General features: G+C 36.5%; 1 pseudogene; it reads right to left on the reverse strand.

The window, feature by feature from the left end:
- Positions 1-2,372: 2,372 nt before the first annotated feature.
- Positions 2,373-3,061, reverse strand: LOC118585295 (annotated as a pseudogene).
- Positions 3,062-9,117: the final 6,056 nt, after the last annotated feature.

The following is a 9,117-nucleotide window of genomic DNA, read 5'->3' on the forward strand; positions in this document are numbered from 1 at the left end:
CATTCCTTCCTCAGTGAATGTTAATTTGTACTTATTTTTTAGTATTTTCTGATCTAATTCTGTAGAATTTGTGTCTTCTATAAGGACAGTCATCCTTATGATTACAGATGTGCTATCACTGAACACAGCTAATTGTTACAGTCAATAACTGATCAGAGGTTGTGTCTAGATAACTTGAGCCATATGGCTTTCATACTTGGCTGATGAATGTGTACATTGTTTTAGTACTACATGCAAAGTTGATGTAGTTTACAAATATACATATGCTTTAACTTTATAAGACTAAAAGGTCCCTTGCTAAGTTACAGATGACTAGGTAGCTATCTTTCTGTGGTCTCTCCTAAGTATATTCAATCTTTCTTATGATCTTAGAGTACAAGAACATATAAAGGAATATGTCAATTTTCTCTCTTTCTCTTAAATTTCTATTTGAGAAGATGATCTATCTCATACTCTGATTGATAATCAGGATAATGAACATCATAATCTAGAGATAGCTGCATTGTTATCATTCTCTGGTTTCTGTCCTCAAGTTAAAATTGTTTCTGATGGCACTTACAAGAGTCAGTTTTCCCAAGAATTTTTGTAAATCACATTCTCTCTCTACAATATTGAGATCACTTAACTTGCAAATCTGCTCTAACAGAAATTAGTCACAGGCTATGAAGCCTCAAACTATAGCAGTGCATACAGAGGTCTAACTATCTTGCAAATATTTCTACCCATTTTGCATGAACTTGTCAAATTTCTCAAAGTAGTTGGAAGATTTTTGTCATTACTTTGTAGGAAGAAAGTTTTCATGACTCTTCATTTAAATATTCTGCAAGTTTCAGCCTAAAATATTTAATGCTAATTAAACCATATAAACACAGAAGACTAGTCAGTGTTAATCTCTGAAGATAATTTGCCATCCAGTTTTTTCAGTGGCCATTAAAACTGCTATTTCTAGAACCATATAAAGGTACCTCATGGCTTCTTCACTCTATCTCCCACCTCACTTTTCAACATTGAATCCTTTAATATTCCTAAATGTCAATATTCAAATTTATGGAGACTTATGAAGAAAGAGTTTTCTCAGAGAAAAGAGAAAAGGCTTTCTAGTGGATTTTTTTTTAAATGGGAAAAAGTCAATCTCTATAGAAATTGGAGTCTAAAGATACAGTGGAAATAAGACATAATAACATACTATTGGAGACCAGATCTCATCATACATAAGTTTAAACTTAGTCCTAGGCTAAATAGATAAGCTACTTGAGAAGACCTTGTATGTTGGTAGTTGATATAAGCTAAGTAACCTAGTGTTCTGGTTCCATTTCTATTTCTGTAAGAAAACATTCTGACAAAAAGCAACTTAGAGAAAGAACACTTATTTTAACTCACAACTCCACATTGTAGTCCATCACTGTGGTGAAGTCACAGTGATAGAAGCTTAAGGTGGCAAGTCCCAGTACAGCCACAGTTAAGAACAGAGAAAAACAAGTGCAGACATGGTTAGTGCTCAACTAACATGCTTTCCTCTTACACAGCCCAGGGCACAAAACCAGAGAATGCTGATGTCCACTTTCAGATTGAGTCTTCTCACATCACTAAGTCAGTTAAGATGATCCCTCACACACTGTATAGTACATGTTTCATTCTTATATATTCATTCTAGATATCTTCCATTTCAGTTATAGTATTAATGTCATGATCTTTAATATAATAGCTGTCTTTTTTTCAAAAGTGAGTTTTTAATTATAAAAAAGCAATGTGCTCTAGAAATTGACACACTGGTATCTTTCTAATAAAATGACATAGTAGATTTCCTAAATAATTTACAGAGAGCAGAAACTGGTCTTGAACAGTATTCCCCTCCCTGTACACCCCAGTTCCCCACACTGAGCTGATAAGTAGGCCCCAAGAGCTCAGGCTTGCACAGTGTACAAACATCTCCTCTCTTCCTATGGGACCCTGTGGGATCAGGGGTAAAAGTGGTCCCCAATAATCTCTGCACTGGAAATAAAGGGGGATGACTCCTGCAGGGCCTTAGTTACAAGGTTCAGAACTGTCTGGCATCTTCAGGTACATTCCTAATATGGAAGGGCCTCTGTGAGGCTGAAGAACAGGGTGCTGTATGAGTCCTCCTGGAGAGCATGGGCAGTTCCCATCACCTCTTCAAGGTCTTCTTAAATCACTCTTGGGCTGTGGCCAGTGGTTATCAATGGGCCCAGATGTGGCTGAAATAGAAGGCTTCTGGATGCCCTGTTTCTTAGTCAAGTCCTTGTTAGCAGTGGCCCAGTGCCTCCTCCGGAAGTTCATGGGGTGGGTGGCACGGACATCCTGATGGCTTGGTGGCTGGACAGGGCCTGTTTCCTGTAGTATGCCTGCTGTCCTCATTCACAAATAAGGGAGACGGTCATGTCACCACTCTCTTCAGCCTTCATGGCTTTGTCCAGTTTTTGTGACAGCTTCTGGAGATGCTGGATTCCAGCCCCCACAGGCTCTAGGTCACTGTCCGACTCACTGGGAGAACAGAGAGGTTCTGAGGAGGAACAGGGGCTCCGGAGGGCAGCCTCCCTCCTTAGCCGCTGACGTCAATGGGCATGTAGACCCATCTGGCCAGAGAGGCGAGGCTGTCCCCGACTCTAACACCTCAGTTGGGCCTGTACAGCCGTGTGTTCTGGCTCAGACTGGGTGGTGAGGACCCTCTGTCCTTCTGGACTCCTCGTTTTTTCCTCACTTTCACCTATATGCCCATCAGCCACCTGGTGCCACTTTGGCAGGACTCCTGGATTCTCTGGGACATCGCACCCAAGGCGCTTTTGGCTGAGCGAGCTGAAGCCCGAAGATGCTGCTGCTCTGGCTCTGGGGTTTCCAGGCATCTCCAGGAGGGGCCAGACCCGAGGTTGAGGCTGACAGTTCTTAGTGGCAGCCTCCCTTGGAACGGTCTGCACAGGGAGCCCAGGGGACCCGTCTCCAGATGGCCCTCAGCAGACCGGGTCACCGCCTTTTCTAGATGTTCCTCCTTTAGGAGTGATCGTCTGCGCATGGAGGCCGTCATGCCCTGCCACTGAGACGCCATGCGCTTGGTCCAGTCTCCTCTGCCCGCTAGATCCTCCCTGCCTGATATCAGAGACCTGAAGATCGACACCCGCTCTTCGCCCATCACAGCAGACTTGAAACTCGTGTCTTTCTTCTATATAGTAACAAAACGTTATTTTTCTGTATCTGTAGAATATTTGTTTTGGTTTGGGTTTTTTTTGTTTATTTGTTTTGTTTTGTTTGTTTGTTCAACTTCAGTAGCCCTGCCTAGCTCATTGGGTCATTGCTAGGTGGTGCGTCATAGTGTCTCATGAAGCTAGAATGAGCTTTGGAATTTTTTTTCTTCCTTTTTCTAAAGATCAAAGGGAAACATGGGATGTTTATTGTCTAATTGTTTGTAATACCATTTCTGAATCGTTTTCTTCACAGAAACAAAAGAAGAAATAGCATCTATTTCATAGTATCAGCAATGACAGTCCTTGGGTACATCATTCTGGTCATAATTTCACTGTTCCCGTGTTGATTCTTATAATAATTCTGCTTTCATCTTGCTCCTGCGTCTGGTTATTCTGTGTGCCAATACTGTACATCTAACAAATTTTCATTCTGTCTAAGTTTACTAGAACCACCAAACTGAAAAATATGATTGCTATGTCACAGACATTTCTGTGGCAGAGTAGACAGTCAATAATTATAAAAATGGATTTGGATAAAGATAAAGATTTGGAGGAGAAAGTATTTAAGTGGTCAGTTCTTTTTCTTTGCACTGAATTCATATCTACAGATATGCATGAAAAGAAACTTTATTAAGTAAAACAGAGCAATTTATCTCAAAGTACTTATAATTAATGATATCTGAGAACAAAGTTTTAGATAAGGATTATCTAAAGCAATTAATAGTTGAATTCTATTTTATTCAGAGTTATTAACTACCAAATATTTTATACTTACAGGTAGACATTCACTTAAAATGTTACTGAGATTTTTCTAGGTGCTAAGCACACATCAGGTGCTAGAACTAGAGTTTCATTGAATAAGGTAAGTTCATGTCTTAGGAGATCTTTTGTTCTCACACTGGACATATTTGCCTAATGCAAAATTTCTTGGCCCTGCAGGAGATGGGAATGGAGGGGAGGGGCTGGGGGGAAGGGGGGGGCAGAGGCGGGAGGGGGGAGGACAGGGCAATCCATGGTTGATGTGTAAAATTAAAACACAAATATAATAAATATAAAAAAGAGAAAAATATATTATGTACACATTTATATTAAGAATTATTAAAACACTTAAACGCCAGTGACAAATGTTGAAAAACATTTGCAGTGATTTTAACTCATAAAACTGTGCTTTTAAAATAGAGGACTTACATACATGTGTAAGTGTTAATTCTCAAATATAAAAGGGCTATTGTTTATAAATAGTTTGCAAAATTACAGATTACTAATGGTACTTGGTATCATGTTAACAATGTGTAAACATAGACAAAATAAAATGGCCATTTTATTTACATATTTTGCAATAATTTTTAAGTAGTATGTTAAATATTAACGATTACATTTTCAGACTAGTATTTCAGACATTATGACAGTAAGAAGTTTGCCAACATTTTCCTATGCAAAATGGAGGATATTTTTTATTAGCAACCTATAATAAAAGCTAGAAACTTTCTCATAATATAATAATTCTAGTTTTAAGAATTTACCTTAATAAAATAAGTTTGGACATGTTCATACATCTGTATTGCTGTACATTTCTTTTATATATGTATGAAAATGTCATTCTGAACTCCATTTCTTCATGTAGTCAGTAACATTTTAATAAAACAAAATTAAACATTATTAATGAAAGAAAAATAAAACAAAATAGATTCTAAGTGATACATTTGGGGCAAGGGAGATGACTCAGTGAATATGAGCACTTACTGCATATATGAAGACCTGAGTTTGAGCTCCCAAGATGCACATACAGACAATGAATGGAGGAGATGGTGGCAAAGAGGAGATTCCTGGGGCTTCCCATCCAGCACAGATAAAAAGACAGTAAGGTCTGGGTTCAGGAAAGACCCCATGTCAAAGCAATGTGCTAGAAAGTGGTAGGACAACCAATACCTTTCTATGACCTTTTCATTTTCATGCATATCACACACACACACACATACATACATACACACATACATTCATACATACATACACACACACACTCACTCAAACACAAATGAATAGCAAATATATAACAAATAGAATGCAAACATTTAATGCAAACAAAATAGAAAACAAGAAAAATAAGGGAAAACTTCCCATATCTCATAACTTTTAATACAGTGTTATTTCATTTTTGAAAATCTGTCTATTATTTTTACATGTATAAGTGATCTTCCTGCATGAATGTCTGTGTACCACATGTGTACCTTGTGCTCCAGCAGGGAAGAGGAGAACATTGGGTCACCTGGGACTCGAGTTTCAGACAGTTGTTAGTTGCTATACAGATGTTGGTCATAGAACCAGGTCCTCTGGAAGAGCAATAAGTGCTCTTCACTGTTGAGTCATGGCTCTAGCCTCTAACACTGCAACTGTCGTGGAATTTTCCCAATACACTATTTTTCTTTCCTGTACTCTACTTACATTTTCTAATCTATGGCCCAGACTTATTATGGGTCCATACATTTTATTATAGTGAAATTGACTTTTAATTCAGTATAATTCATATTTATACTAACTATGAAATCAATCTTATTTTCCTATTTCTGATAACTAAAAGTTTTTTTCCAAACAATGAAAACTCCTATGAAGTAGGTTTTCTAGCCTTTTGATATTTAAATTTAAATATTTAAATAAATATGGTAAACCAATTATTCAAAATTAAAATAGTCATTCCACATAAAAATCACCAGTTCTTTTCTTTCTTTTAATCTTATTTTGTAAATTAAATACATTTAGTAGGGGACAGAAAACAATGTTTAATCAGGAGAAGGTTTACATTCCTTTCCCCCTAAACCATTGATTCTCAGCCTTTCTAATGCTGTGACCCTTTAATAGAGTTTATCATGTTGAGGTGAGCCCAACCAAAAACAAAATCATTTTCATTGTTATTTCATAAGTGTAATTCTGCTTATGTTATGAATTGTAAAGTGAATATCTGTGGTTTCTGGTGGTCTTAGTCAACTGTTGCAAAAGGGTCATTCACGCTCCCGCCCCCCAAAAAAAATTCATGACGCACAAGTTGAGAACCATTGCCCTAAACTGTAAATTTTTTAGAAGACACTGTAAATATTCTAATAATCTCTAGCTGTTCCTTTCATTGAAGTAAATAAAACTTGGTTCTTTTTTAGTAAAAATATAAATGTTAATGAAAAATAATTTATGCAGTAATGTAAAAAGTAGAAACAAATTTTATTGATTGTAAATGAAAGGGGAGGCAGGAAATGTAGACAAATATGAAAACAACACAGGAAATAGAAGATTGTCTATAACCAAGGACATTCTCTCAACCTTCTTTAAGTAGTCAAAATTTATTCACCCATAGTTAATATTCTTATTCACTTTACAATTCAAAATCATGACATTACTAAGCATTCTAGCTCTGCCACTAAATGGCTTGTATCCCGTTTTCTTTGTGATGTAATAGTTTCAGTGTTCTGAAGAGTTGGGATGCTCTGTGATGGAATGGAAGACCTTTGCACTGTGACTTGGAGCTCAAGGCAGGTCCATCTTCCCAGGAATGGTTCAGTACTTTCAGTGATCCTTTGTACATCGTTTTATCTTTTATTCTTTGTTTGGTGATGCACGGGACCTTTGCAAATATCGTCTCTTTTGATCAACCTACTTCATTAGCATGCAACCAGAGGTTCAGAAATGTCAGAGACTATATTCCAGGTCACATTGGTAATGATATATTTCAGATTTCTATGATCCAAAGCTCGACTCTTCAGTAGAGCCATAAGAAAATCCTTTTCAAGACTATACTCAGTGGCTTCCTTTTGGGATAGGTTCCGTTTTGTTGGAATTATAGGGAAAGTTTTATTGTAAATAAACAAACCAAATACATTTTTATTAGAACAAATATTTTTGGGAAACACAAAAATTATGCATCAAGATTCATAGGAATAGTTCAAGGACTGCTAATTTTGAATAAAGAATGAAGCAAATGTTTTATCATGCACCTGGGAAAATTAATCAGATCAAGCTACTTATCAATGAGATTAAGCTTGTTGGAGCTTAATTCTGATACATATTAAATGTAATCTTTTCTGAAAGAAAAATAACTTCAAACAGATAGATTCCAACAAGTAAAAAACAGATATGAGACTTGGTTGAATTGCTCTGAATCTAGTAACAGAGACAGAGACCCAGTGGTATAGTTATTTGCATTCAAATTGAATAAACTTTCTTATCAAAAAGGCTTATAAAATTAAAACACCAATTATTTAAAGTGCAGAGTACAATGTTTAGCTTACAAAATGTACTATAAAAAGATTTTACTGTAAATGATGATTAACAAGGCATAACAATCCAGCATCATCTCATACTGTTCCTATTTTCTCCCCAAATACACTTTAAATTCTAGATTTAGACAGTCACATCCAATGTGAATAAAAGCTATGGACACCTTGGTAACTACACATACTCTTGATTTATAAAGCAAAACCACACTGTAGGAGATATTAGAATTACCTATGATCCTTGGTAAGCGTTTGAATTCCTGAATTCTCTTGTGAGAATTTTGAGGTTCAATAAAAGTCCTCTGAAGCTAACAGATATACAATTTAACTGACACAGGATGATTTTGATGAAGATAGTCTTGGAACATATTTTCTAGAACCTTGCTTTCTAAAACAATGACTGACTCATGAAATATTAACCTATGTGGCTCTCTCTTTCACATTTTTGTACCCTTGGCAGTCTTTCAATGTCATCTTCATCTTTGCAGTGAAACTTCCATGTAATGGCCAATTTTTCAATTAAACACAATTCTACTCAAATTTAAATCACACACACCATTTATCACAGCTGTTAAACCTGCTGGTTAAATAACTTTTACACTCTAGTTTAGAAGAGCCTCATTTCAATGATGAATTAAGAGATGCCTATAATGTAGCTCATCTGCTCATTACTAGCTGTCCTGAGTGTTTAGAATCTTACAGTTTCAGATGCTGAGGATGAAAATAGAAATTGGAAACAGAAAGTATCAGGAGGAAGACAACTGACCAGTAGGCAGGTCAGGCAGAGATGCATTCTATCAAAGGAGGAGGCTGACTGAAACATTGATTCACATAATTTTCTGGTGAAGGGGTTCAGTTTTGTAAAACTGATTTAAATTCACAGTGGAGACACAAAGAGACTCTATAACAGCAGCAGCAATAACCAATTCTTAATAATAACATGCCTGTGAATGAATGTGTGCTCTGTGTGGCATTTGACTATGCTCCACACTTGAATTTATCAACAATTCTAATTTTAAGACTACTGTGTGAAATAGGTAATAAGATTTCACAACGTTTCCCAAATAAGAAAACTAGGTTACTCAAATCCCCAAGAATCCAGTGAGTGAACTAGAATGCAAATTTACAAATGTGCCCTGAGAACTATAATGAGCAAAGTGACCCAAGAGTGTGCTCCTTTCACTAAAAAGAATCTACATGGGAAATCAAATTAATCAGAGCAAAGAGAGTTCATTAGTTGAATGAACCTAATAGTTAATGACATCAGACTCTGATAGCCTAAGGCATTCGTGGAGACATCTGGGGAAACACTGACGTATTATTATTCTCAGACTCCCCTTCTTCATATTGTAACTAGAATGTCTTTAGGAATGTTGATACTGTTGTTCAATTCAGTTTTCTTTCATATCAATTCCATTCAAGTCTTGGCTTCCTCAATATCATTTCCAATCACTGTGGTTAAATGGACTTTTCTCAAATTTCCTCCAGGATGAACTGACAGAGCATTTCACTGAATGACTTCTTGTATCAGCTGACTAATCTACATTATTATTGATCCTTACTGATATGGTTCTCAGTGTTTAAAATATTTTCAAGTTTTGCACTGATCTACTTAAGATGCAAGAAACTAGAACAAAGTTATAGGTACCATAATCCATGGA

This window comes from Onychomys torridus, chromosome 6 (assembly GCF_903995425.1).
Source record: "Onychomys torridus chromosome 6, mOncTor1.1, whole genome shotgun sequence".
Taxonomy (NCBI): domain Eukaryota; kingdom Metazoa; phylum Chordata; class Mammalia; order Rodentia; family Cricetidae; genus Onychomys; species Onychomys torridus.